The sequence below is a fragment of the Rhinolophus sinicus genome, chromosome 3 (assembly GCF_057876585.1).
Source record: "Rhinolophus sinicus isolate RSI-liver-muscle chromosome 3, RSI-T2T, whole genome shotgun sequence".
In the NCBI taxonomy this organism is placed as follows: Eukaryota; Metazoa; Chordata; class Mammalia; order Chiroptera; family Rhinolophidae; genus Rhinolophus; species Rhinolophus sinicus.
The window spans coordinates 156,156,352-156,168,615 of record NC_142503.1 but is presented as its reverse complement, the minus strand read 5'-3'; the positions used below and the strand labels follow the sequence as shown (position 1 = coordinate 156,168,615).

At 44.0% G+C, this 12,264-nt stretch overlaps 1 long non-coding RNA gene across 2 annotated transcripts in view; it reads right to left on the bottom strand.

Moving 5' to 3' along the window:
- The window catches only part of LOC109456405 (uncharacterized), a 38,399-nt gene that overhangs the window by 23,294 nt on the left and 2,841 nt on the right, over nt 1-12,264 (bottom strand). Inside the window, exons 1-4 of one of the 2 annotated variants that reach the window (XR_012494718.2) lie at nt 12,120-12,216; nt 1,948-2,052; nt 871-964; nt 249-436 (exon numbers count right to left, since the gene is read on the bottom strand). This is a non-coding gene — a long non-coding RNA (uncharacterized LOC109456405). Of the gene's footprint in view, nt 1-248; nt 437-870; nt 965-1,947; nt 2,053-12,119; nt 12,217-12,264 lie in introns of those variants that run through there. The other variant, XR_012494717.2, reaches the window with a different exon arrangement.

Here is a 12,264-nt window from a genome sequence, read left to right as displayed (position 1 = left end):
GAACCCAGGAGAGGTCCCTGGATCTACAGGGTGGAGAAGGCTTCACAAAGTCAGCAGTGGTCGTCACACTTGGACATACAAAAAGGCTTTTCTTTTCTGACAGGGTTATGTTGAAAGAAATCAATTTCCAGAACACATCTTCAGTAAGTAGTATTCTATGCCCGAGAAGACCTCTCCTCCCTCATTTTCACAATTTCTTGTCTCCCTCTTTACAAAAGAAAGGTGTGGTATCCATTGGTACTACTCACCCATTTTCTTTGTTCTCCTGCTTCCAGGTACTTTCCCAACTTTTAGATGTTAGGCATTGCCATTGCTCTGGCCAATGAAAGATGAGCAAAAGTGTGTCTCTTCTGGGTGGAAACATTTAAGAGCCAGTGTATGATTCTCCTCTCTGCCATGATGACCGATGACATTTCAGATGGTGGAGTCTGGATCCCTGGGTGACAATGGCATGGATCAGAACCTCCAACTATATATGTCAACTATACCTCAATTTAAAAAAAAGAACCTCCACTGACCTGCAATGGACATGAATCGTGAGTTGGGGTGGGGGTAGGGGGTAGAGGAGAAAAAAAAACACCCTTTGTTTGTGTAAGCAACTAAGATTTTGAGCTTGCTTGTTAGTACAGCATAACTTAGCTTATGCTATACAAAGGACTTACCTCTTGCCCATCCTAAATGTGACTTTGCTATGTTGCTTGTGTAAAAATCTCTGGGGCTCCAAACAAAGAAACTATTTAAAAGAGTGATTTCAATATTGAGAAAGTGAATGACTCAGAAGGACTGGGTAATACATCCTTTCGCAAATCATAGATTTCCCAGTATTTTGCTTTCAACAATTGAAGGAGGTGAAACAAATTCAGTTGTTACCTGCTGGATGATTAGGTGGTATTGAGTGACTCTGCCAGAACTTCTTCCGTTCCCGTGTACTTATTTATATGAACAAGATTTCTCAGCTTAATATCTGTAAAAATGAAATGTGGAAATACAATGCTGATCACTGTCTCAATCCAGCATGTACATATCTATCTCAATATGAGTTGTATTTCCTATAAAAATTTACTTCTAGTGTTTAATAATTTTCTATCAACATTTGCAATATGTTTATATTATTTTGACAAACAGTGAACTAATAATAATTGTAATAATAGGTCAATCCAGAAGAAAATTTTAAACTCTAGAGCTTTATGGACACAAAAAAATAAGACAAAATACAATTTTAATTCATACATATACTTTTATGGCAGATAAGTATGGTTTGATGATCAATAAAATATTTCCAAGCATAAACTTTATGTTATATTAGGATAGCATTATGTGGGGGAAATGGAAAGAAAATGTGAGTTCAAGGAGAAAAGTACAATGATGCAAATTTTCCTTTGTTGAAGAAGAGCTTGCTTATGTATTTTGCAAATGGTTGATAATGGGTATCAAATCTCTGTGATTCCACTGGATACATTTAATATGTTTTATTTTAAAATGTCAGTGTTTCCAATACACCAGAAATCATGCCCTTTGCAAGTATTTAACCCTGGTTGGAAAAACATTTTTAATTTAAATTTCAAGAGAATATAATTTTTAAAAGTCAGCTTTATTGAGGGGTACGTCATTTAAAATTTTGTTTAGGGTGTGCTTGAGCTAACTTATTGAAAGACTACTGCCTTGGGGGATGGGCTGAATTTGGCTTGGTAGAGAAGAAAGGCATTCTGGGTAAAAAGAAGAGAGGAAAAAGGTATGGAAGTGGAAATAGGGCATGTTTAGGGAACTGTGAGTGGACCAGTTCAAGGTGGGGAGTAATCCGAGATAAGCTGCAAAAGTAAGGGTGAGACTAACACTTATTAGGCTAAGGCATTTCTGCTTCTTAGTAATTTTAATTATGTAGGTTATGCCTGATTATAATCTCTTTGTAAAAAGTTAAAATTTTATGGATAGGTTTGGGACCATCACCTTTATTTCTGGTCCCCTTCCCATCTCTCCAGAAGTGACCTTGCTTTTCAGTGTTGGCTCCTTCAGATGTGTTTCCATGTATTCACAGGCACATGTTGCGGGTCTCTGCAGGAGAGAATACGTAGGCTATGAAGTTTCGGCTTTATCACCGAAACTCAGGGCTATTACTAGCAACGTGAGGCTGGGGGATGAGCTGGGGATTGCTCCAAGACATTATTCTTTCATGCCTTGCAACTGGGATGTGCTTACTGAGAAAATGAGAATCGTGATTTTGGGGTGAGGGAAGGAGTTGGGGTAATTTTGGCACAACGCCTGTGACATAGTATTGTCAGAAGGTGGCATTAGGTGCCATGTGTATGGAAGGTGAAGGGGATGGGGCAGAAAAGGTGGTGGGAGGACACTAAATCCCATCTTTATTTGCTCACAAATACACCTGGCTGAGTAGAAACATTCTCTTTAGAAACCCATTGTCCTCTTGGTTTCTTTTATTCCATCCCTTTTGATAGAGACAAGGGCAAAGAAAACTATGTAATAATCACGCAAGTGTGATGAGCAACAGCAATTGATACTTAGCCTCACTGCTGAATACAACGGGGAGTGGTGGAGACTGTGGCAAAATGGACAACCCACGCTCTTTCTAAAAGGAGCAATTTTTTTTTTTTTTTTTTTTTTAACTCCAACAGCCTATTGAAGGGAGCAATCTTACTCATCCAAACAACCGCTGTTTTGGTGGAATATGGAATCAACATGAGCCATGTCTTCTTATTTTTCAAGAGACTATAGAAATTGGGAGTTTTGTGTGAAATCTTTCAATATTAGCGCAAACATTTCTTAAGTGCTGTGCTAGCCAAGCAAGGCATGTGACTGCAGGATGGGCTTGGCCTGCGGGCTGCTAGTTTGTGATCTCTGCTTTAAGGCTTCTTGCCTGAAGGCAGAGCCCTGGACCGTCATATAATTTCTTGGCATGCCGCTTGGCTCCAAGGTCTATGTGGTTATGAAGGAGTCTGGGTTTCTTAGATGCTGTGGGAATGGCTGACTTCACTCCCCGTGTCTGGTTCCCACTCCTTTTCCAACACCTATCTAGTAGTAATAGAGTTCTGCCAGGAAGCTGGGAGCTTAGCAGAAGGTTCCAGAAGCATCCTCATAAATCCAGGAAGTCAGCCAATCTAGATTCACTAGAAGCCAAGACTTCTCCAGGGAGCTGGACCTAAGGTCTCCAGTGCCCTTCTCTCAGGCGCTGGGGGTGGGTTCATAGGCCTCTCCCAGGGCAGAGCCTAGTGGGAACATAGACTGGTGACTATTTCTCAAAGGGCTTTGTCCTGTGACTAAAGCCAAGCAAGGCAGTCAGACATAAATGAAAACACACATACACACACTGTCCCCAGCACTTCCAAGGCCTTTTCCCACGCGGTCGCCGGGCTGCCGGAAGGGCAGCTGGTCATGGGAATGGACCCGAGGCCGCCTCCCCCACTGGAAGCTCCACCCTGCTCCATTTACTCCTGGCCATGCAATCCCTGGCCCTCTCCACCCGCTTACTACTTCCAGGGAAGGAAATAGCTGAACAATGCGGCAGATCAGAGAACGGGCACAGAGCCCAGGGCCCAGCACTGGTCCTTGGCAGGCTGTGGGCTCCAACCCCTGGCTGCCCTACTCCCACCGCACACCCCTCCCTTTTCCTTGGTTTCTCTGAAGGTTGGCCTTCCTCAGACCTTTCTCCCTACCTTCTTGCCATCCCTTTGAAACTTCAGATGGCTGACAACTTTGTCCCCTCTTCCTAGGTTTGCCCCTACCTAACTGGGTAGTAGCCAGTGGTGAGCCCACTCCTGCTTGGGTGTATTTCCTAGTCTGACGGGCTGTAGCCAGGTTTTGATGGAGAGTTTGGTCAGTGGGTGGAAGAAAGGGTCACTTTTTTCCTAAAGTTTTTCTCCTGAGGTGAAAGCCAGTCATGAAAATGTAGACGATACTGGAACAGACGACCTCAGCCCTGAGCCCTCCTCTCTTGTGGGCAGAGCCATCTCGGCTGGGCAAACGGGGATGGAATTGCTCACAGGACTGTGTGGCCATTCTCAGAGGAACGGAAAGGAATCGCTAGTCATTTCCAATTTCTTGGGGCTGGGAAGTTGGTGGGAACCATTACTTTTGTTTTTCCTGTTGGTCTAAAATAATGTTCTGCCCGGGGCCGGAACCCCACGCCCCCGGCAGTCCGGCCCCTCGCTCGTTCTGGTTTCCAGTGCTTTCAACGGCTCTGCCTTCCACCAGGCATTTCCTGCCTGGGGAGCCAAGGGCTGTGCAGGGCTCCTCACACATCTTTGCCACTTCTAAAAGCCGACCCCTCTCTTCTCCCTGGACCCTGACTCAGGGAGTGGGGAGTGGGATGGAAGCCAGACCCTGCGAGGCGGCTCCCTGGACAAGAGGCCACCCCTCATACCCTTCTCCTGCCACACCCAGTGTGGTTCCAGCACATGGATGGGATGGGTCCTGAAAACCAAGCTCTTTCTCCTGATGTTTCGTTTAACCCTGTAAGTCATTTCTGCCCATGTAGCTCAACCATATACAAATGACCACCTGGAAATCTAAAAAGTCTTGAGAGCGGGAAAAAGCCTTCAAGGCCTGCTCCCAACCTCAAAATTTAGGTGAGAAACTGAGGCGCAAAGAGCACATGTGCCTTGCCCAAGATCAATAACCAATAAAAGGGGGGAGAACTGGGACTTTCAGTTTTTCTGACTCTTAGGTAATGTCCTTCTGTAACCAACGATTTCCAAAGGCAGCTTTGGCGTAACCCTGGGAGGGAACAGAAGAAAAAAACATCTATTTCTTGGTGACCTGATCTTCTTGCTTGGGACTTTTACAACCTTTCTTTTTAATCTCTTTTTTTAGTAACTCAGGCTCCATTTCCACCTTGAAAAGGTGGTGTTTGAATTGTCTTTGTTCTGAACAAAGAAGCTAATGCTAATTCTTCTACACTCCCGCACTCTCAGGCTGAGCAACCCACTTTTGCACTAATTTCCACCTGCATTTGCTTCCTACTTGTTTCATACATGTAAATCATGTCTCTCCAACTCTACTGTAAACATTGCCTCATAAAATTATTCACTGGGGTGGCCGGTTGGCTCAGATAGTTAGAGCACGGTGCCCATAACACCAAAGTCGCTGGTTCGATTCCCACATGGGCCAGGGAGCTGCGCCCTCCACAACTAGATTGAAGGACAACAACTTGGAGCTGATGGGCCCTGGAGAAACATACTGTTCCCCAATATTCCCCAATAAAAATTGAAAAAAAAATTATTAATTGAATTTTATGATTAAAAAAAACAACAACTCTAACATTCATTGAGTGCCTAACATGCCCCAGACTCTTTGCTTCTCACCCTATGGAGCTTTTAGTCTAAAGGATGAAAGACACTATGAACAAAGAAACAACTGACTACATAATTACAGATGTGACAGTTGCTGTGAAGGAAATGCCCAGGGTATAGCAAAGCTCCCAGGGCTCTCTGAGGAGGTGGCTTTTAGGTGAGGTCTCAGGATGGCGAGCCAGCCTCGTACAGATCTGGAATGAGCATGGTCCAGGCCAAGGCAATAGTAGGAATTAATGTCCTGAGGCAGAAAGCAGCTTGTCATGTTCAAGACCCTGAAAGGAGGCAGAGTCGCTCCAGGAAGGAGAGGGAAATGGGCTGCAGTTGAGGGTAGGAGGGCTCAGATCCTGCAGGGTCTCATGCGCAGGAACGGTCAGGAGTCACAAGTGAGGTGGGGAGCCATGGCGGGTTCAAAGTACCACAGGGATACAATCTACATTTTAAAAATACTTAAAATATTGATTACCCTGGCTGTTTTGAAGGGAAGGACTTGGAATAAGGCAAGAAAGGAGCCAAGTAGACAATTAGGAGGCTGCAGTTATTTGAGCAAAAGATGGTGGTGAATTGGAGCAGGGTAGGAGAGATGGAGAACAAATATATCCATTCTGGAGACAGAAATGACAGGACTTGTTCTGATAGGTTAGATGAGAAGGGAGGAGGGGTGAGGGAAAGAGGAATTCTAACAACACCTACGGAGGTACCTGCCTGAGAAGCAGATGGTGGTGGGGTTATTTCTGGAGATGGGAAAGATGGGGAAGGACCAGGTTTGAGGGGACAGGTGGAATCAAGGGTTTGGGTATGTGAGGTGAGAGCCATTTAACAGAGATGTCAGGCCGGCCTTGTCATGTGTCATGTCATGTGGCCTAGGTGTCTATAGCTTAAAGGAGGATTCTAGGCTAGAGACACGGAACCATTAGACCACGGATGGTATTTGAATTCCTGGGAATGAATGAGATCATCTAGGGATATAGAGAAGAGTCTCCAGGACTGGAAGCTGGGGAAATTCAACATGTAGAGGGCAGTAGAATTGGTGAAAGTGGAAAAAGACATTGAAAGCAGCAGCCAGGGAGACACTCAGGATAGGACATCGTCATGGAAAAGAAGACAAAAGTGCCCCAAGAGGAAAGGAGTAATCAACTCTTTAACATTCCTGAAGTCAAACAGTAGGACAGAAAGCCAACTCTGACATGAGCAGCCTGTGGGGAGTGGCAGGCGGCTGTGAGATTGGCGTGGTTTAAGATTTGTTGTTTTTGTTGCTACTATGATGTGTTTTGCTTTTCAAATTTTTATAATGGAAAATATCAAACATACATAAAGGTTAAAGGCATGATTCAACCAATCATCAACTCATAGCTACTGGTTTCATCCATAGACCCTCCCCCAGTTGGTTCTTTTGGAGCTAATCTCAGGCATAGCATTTCCTTCATAAATATTTCGGTGTGTATCACTAAAAGATAAGGATTCTTTTTTAAACAATCAGACCTAAAAAATAATTATTTCTTTTTTAAAAATTCAGGTATCCTTGACACATAATGTATTAGTTTTAGGTGTACAACATAATGCTTTGATATATGTATAGATTGTGACATGATTGGCAGAGTAAGTTTAGTTAACATCTGTCACCATGCATAATTACGTTTTTTTTCTTTTAACGAGAACTTTTAAGATCTACCCTCTTTGTAACTTTTATTTCTACAATAGGGAATTGTTAATTATAGTCACCATGCTGTACATTACATCCCCAGGGCTTATTTTATACCTGGAAGTTTGTACCTTTTGACTACCTCACCCATTTTTGCCCACCCCCATAATAGTTATTTCTTAATTATCAGTAAATCAATGTTCAAATCTCCTTAATATATATTTTACAGTTGGACTCACCATCCAAAAAGTGCCACTGGTAACATTTGGTGGATAAATCTTCTTAAATCTATTTGAATCTACAGATCCCCTCCACCCTTTTTGGTGAAGAGCGATTTTTGTCCTCTAGAAATTTCCTACATTCCAGATTTTGCTGATTGTATTCCTGTGGTACCATTTAATAAATTCCTTCGTCTCCTTTTATTTTCTGTGAACTGTATTTCGATATAAAGGCTTGCTCTGATTCAGGTTAATGTTTTTGTCTAGAGTACTCGACAGGTGGAGACGGAGCCTGTCATCAAGAAGCTGATAACCTTCACGTGTCTCTCTCCTTTGTAACATCAACAGCTATTGGTGATCATGCTCTCATTACGGGTTTGCAAAATGGTGATGTTCTACTGTTCCTTCTTCATTTATTACCTAATTGGTTCCCTTGAGGCATGTTTGTAAGAAAATCAAGGGGAATGCTTGTTTATTACTCGTACCAGTTTTCAGAATAATTATCTCACATCAACGATTTTGTTAACCTGAAGTACATACAGTTCATATAAGAAAGACGAGTTAAATGCTTGACTGGATTCCCTCCCTTTACTTAGCAGTTTTCAGAAAACTGAGGTGGTTTCTTCGAACTCTCTAAAGGTGGTCAGTGATGTTTCTTTTGTTCTTTTATTTCTCCGTTCTCTCTCTTTTTGAGCGTAGTAAGCACTCATGAACTTTATCATTATAAATTAGCTTTTGTCAGATCTTTTCTGGAGAACAGATTTTTATAGAGAGAAGTGGGACTGAATTTACATTTATGGAACATTTTCTAGACACTGGGCTAGGTGCTTTCACAGACACTATTTTATTTAATGCCCATGGCAGTCTTAGAGGGCAGGCGCATGGCCTCTATTTTTCACTGAGGAGACAGGCCCTCAATAGCCAAGTGACTAGTCCAAAGTCATACAGCCAGCCAATGGCCAAGCTCAGGTTTGTCTGAACCACATGGCACCATGTAGCTTTTTTGGATGAGATCCTATAGACACTGAGTCCCTAAATGGGGCCCACTGATTGCCCCTCCAATCTCCATCTTACCTCTTGTCATATATTCTCCTCAGTTACCTGTTTTGGTTCCCTTGAGTTTGTCCCTCTCATACTTGCACAAGCAATTCCTAGAGACAGCATACTCTTCTGCCCTGTAACCTAACTTCTAGCTTTTTGTTGTTGTTGCTAAATACATTTTTATTATATTTACATATGTGATTTTACCTAAGTGTAAACTTATCACATTATATATACATATATGTATATGTATATATATATATAATTTTTTTAATTAAAAATTAAATAGAAAATTGCTGACTTGTATTCCATGGTATGGATGTACCACAGTTTGTTTAACCATTCACCTACTGAAGCACATCTGGGCTGATTTCAATTTTTGGCTATATGACTAAAACTGCTATAACATATGTGTCCAAGTTTTTTTGGTGAACATAAGTTTTCATTTCTCTTGGATAAATGCCCAGGAGTGCAATTCTTGGGTCATCTGGTAGTTGCATGGTTAGTTTTTAAGAAACTGCCGAACAGTGTTTCAGAATTGCTGTGTTATTATTTTTTAAGGATTGGAGAGCATGTTTGTGTGCTGAAGGGAACGATTAGATTGTAGGAGCCAGGTTCTTGAAAAGGGGAGAAGGGATGGGCTATAGCACACGCTTGGAGCATATAGCTTCTGTGGAGGTATTATCTGGTCTCTTGTGGGGGGGGCACTTCTCGGTACCAGGAGGGGAGAGATACAGGTGGAGAGGCAGATAGGTTTGCAGGTTGTGTTAGGAATGAGAGAAAGCTCCCCTTCGCTTCTATTTCCTCAATAGCATAAGAGCTAGGGTACACACACACACACACAGACACACACACACACACACACACACACACACAATCATGTTGTACACCTAAAACTACTTAGTACAATGCTATAATTATATCTCAATAAAACTGGGAAAAAATCATAAGAGGCTAGGTCATCAGCTAAGATGGGAGGGGTAGAGATTTTGCAGAGAGAGAATAAGTATATAAGTTATGTTAGAGAGCGGAAAAGCAAACTCATGGGGAAAATGTAGTAGGAATTCCCAGGAGGCAGTGTTGAGATGCTGTCTGAGGTGAGGATCATGAAAATGGAATGAAGATAATTTGCCTGGTGGTGTGATTTCGCTCTAGCAAAAGCACTGAGAAGCAGATGGTGGATTTATCCAGAGTAGGGGTGTTGCCAGGCAGGTACCAAGGGAGGTGATGGATGATGGAAAACTGGGGCCAATGAATGAGAAATTAGTGGGGTGAAGGGTTTCAGAGCTCATGAGAAGGGTCAAAGAATGACAGAGGGAGGCTTAATTAAGGAAAAGGTTGTGGTCAGTCTACATATTGGAAGAGGGTGAAAACAAAGTTGAGGGTGTGACTACAGGAGTGAGCAGCTGCTGTGGAGTGTGGAAAATATCACTGGAGGTGAGAAGGTCAAGGAAGTGAGAAGAGGATGTTGGAGAGGCCATCACGTGGATGCTGAGATTGCCAAATAAAACAACATTTAGGGTGGGAAAGAGGCAGTGAGCCAAGAGCCAAACTGGGGGTTTTGTAGGAAGGAGGGGAAGTGCTGTAGGAAGGAGGGTTTAGAAATGGCAGTGGGGATGGCAGAGGACCATAATGACCCACTCCCTGACGCCCAGGTACCTGAGAATGAGAGACTAGCATTCACCTAAGAGGGCTGCTAAAGAAGCAGTGTGTCTGTAGGGGATGGCCAGGTGTCAGGTCAGGCGAAGAGGTGAAGGCAGCATCCTGAGAAAAGGCTGAGGATACGGAAGAATTTGCTGCTCACAGGTTGCTGAGGGCACAAGGGAAGGAAGTGGCTGGGGGCAAGGGAGCTGGGAGCAAGGCCGGCACATTGTCAGTGTGAGGACAAGTATGTAAGTGATAAGGAATGAGACAGAGCTCAAACCTGTGGTGATGATGGAGATAAATAGGGACAGGGAAACGATGGGATACAGCACTGTCCAGAATGTTCTGTGTTGCTGGAAAATCCGCACTGTGCAATACTGTAACCACCAGCCACGTGTGGCTATTAAGCTGATGAAGTGTGGCTAATGGGACTGAGGATCTGAATTTTTAACTTTATTTCATTTTAATTAATGTAAATTTAAATAGCTGCATGTGGCCAGTGGCTGTCATACTGGGCAGCACAAGTTAGAGGAAGGTGGCTCCCCATTTTTGTGATGCTTTCATTTGCTTGCCAGGTGGCCATCAGGGTGGTCACCCCTTCAAACAGCCAGCTGTGGCGGAGACCTTCTCACTCCTCTACCACGTGAGTCTAGACAAAGCACAGGATCAGACAACTTGAACTCTACCACTTACCTAGCTTTCAATTAGAGCAAATAAATGAACTTGCCTAGTACATATAAATACTAGCTGGCAAAATCTCCTTGAGGTTTCATTATTTTCATCTGTAAAATGGGAGTGGGGAGCCATTGTAAAAATTATTGCTTTAAGATGATGTTCAATAAGTGGTCACTATTATTCACCTAGATCTTGATATTTGCTGATCGATTGGTTAAAAACTGCCCTTCAGGCCAAAAGATTACTTGTCCGGAGATGGTCTAGCAGAAATGAGCCATCCCTGCTGCCTTTGAGGGCCAGGAAAAGTGCCCAGGTCTCTGGGACTATGAGATGGGGTAGATTGGGGCTGGGTTTCATTGTCCAGTTCTGCTCCAGGAGGTACTAATGAAAGAACAGAGCTAGCTGGAACTTGGAAAAGTAGGGAGAGCCAAGGGGACAAGGTGGAGGACCTAAAGTGAGCCAGGGTGTGGGACCAGCCTTGTTTAAATAGCTAGTGATATTCTGGTATCATTTACCACTTCCCTTTTTGCTGAAAAAGTCTTAGTTTGGCAGCTGCAAACTTTCTTCCATGCCTACATCCCCATCATCTAAAACCCAAAAGCATGTTGTTTGTCAAGTAGCGTAATGGTGTCCTGAGATGGTTCTAATGTGGGACATTTGTGATTTGGGGCTATTGTTACACTGGAGGTCACAGTGATCTCTGATCTGGAGTGTTTGTGATCAGACTTTCTGCGATCACTCATTCCCTAGTTACTTGCTCTGTGGCCTCCCTCAGATCGAGCACTTACCTCATATTATATTGTGATGGCCTCTCTGTGTCTCTCCCTCTGCCCAGATTGTGACATCTGAGGCAGGAACTTTGCCTAGTGGATCACGGAGTATTCCCGGACTCTGGCCGTTGCATGGAGCACACAGTAAGTAGCTGCTCAATAATTATTTGTTGAATAAGTGAATAGGCGTCGAGGTGGCAGTGCTTCACTGTGATGTAAAACAATGTGACGTCTGCTGTTTGCAATCTGGATTGACCAGGAATAGAGTCGGGAGCTTGGATGATTGTGTTGAAGTGCCTGTGATTGTGGCCTGCAGGGAGTGCCATGGGAGAGTTCCTGCACCAGAGATTGTCACTGATCTGTGGGAAGGACCAGCACGGAGAGCGAGTGGAGGTGATGTCACCTTGCGTGATTGGGATCTAAAGTGACTCTGAACAAGTTAGTGATGGCTTCCACCACGGCTGTCAGGTGACTGTGATGCTGACCCACAGAGATTAGGCTTCAGATGACCACCAGCCAGTGTCAGGCCTTAACTATTGACCTGAGATGTGTATCTTCAAGGTGCAGAGATTGTGATCCCAGCTGACAGCTGAGGTTAGTGACCTGCAGTATGAGCTGAGGTAAATGAGATCTGGTGGCTTGGGCCTAGTCTGGGAATGGCGCTAATATGTGTCTAGTACTCTTAGAATTTAGATTTTGTTTTAATAAAATATCCTCTCAGGGCCTACAAAAGACACAGTGCTGCTTGGCCCCACGCAAACAAGGCGTAGGGACGCAGTCTAGATCGGGTCAAAGCTCAGTAAACTCTATTTGAAATACAACGCACCTTTGGGCAGCGCTGCCACCGCCACGGCCACCGCCAACCTCCAAAACTGCGCCTCATCCGGACCCTCTCCCCACCCGCCACTACCGGCTCCTGGTGCGCCTGCGCGGAGGTGGGGCGGTACTTTGCCCTTTGTTGTGGGCCCCAG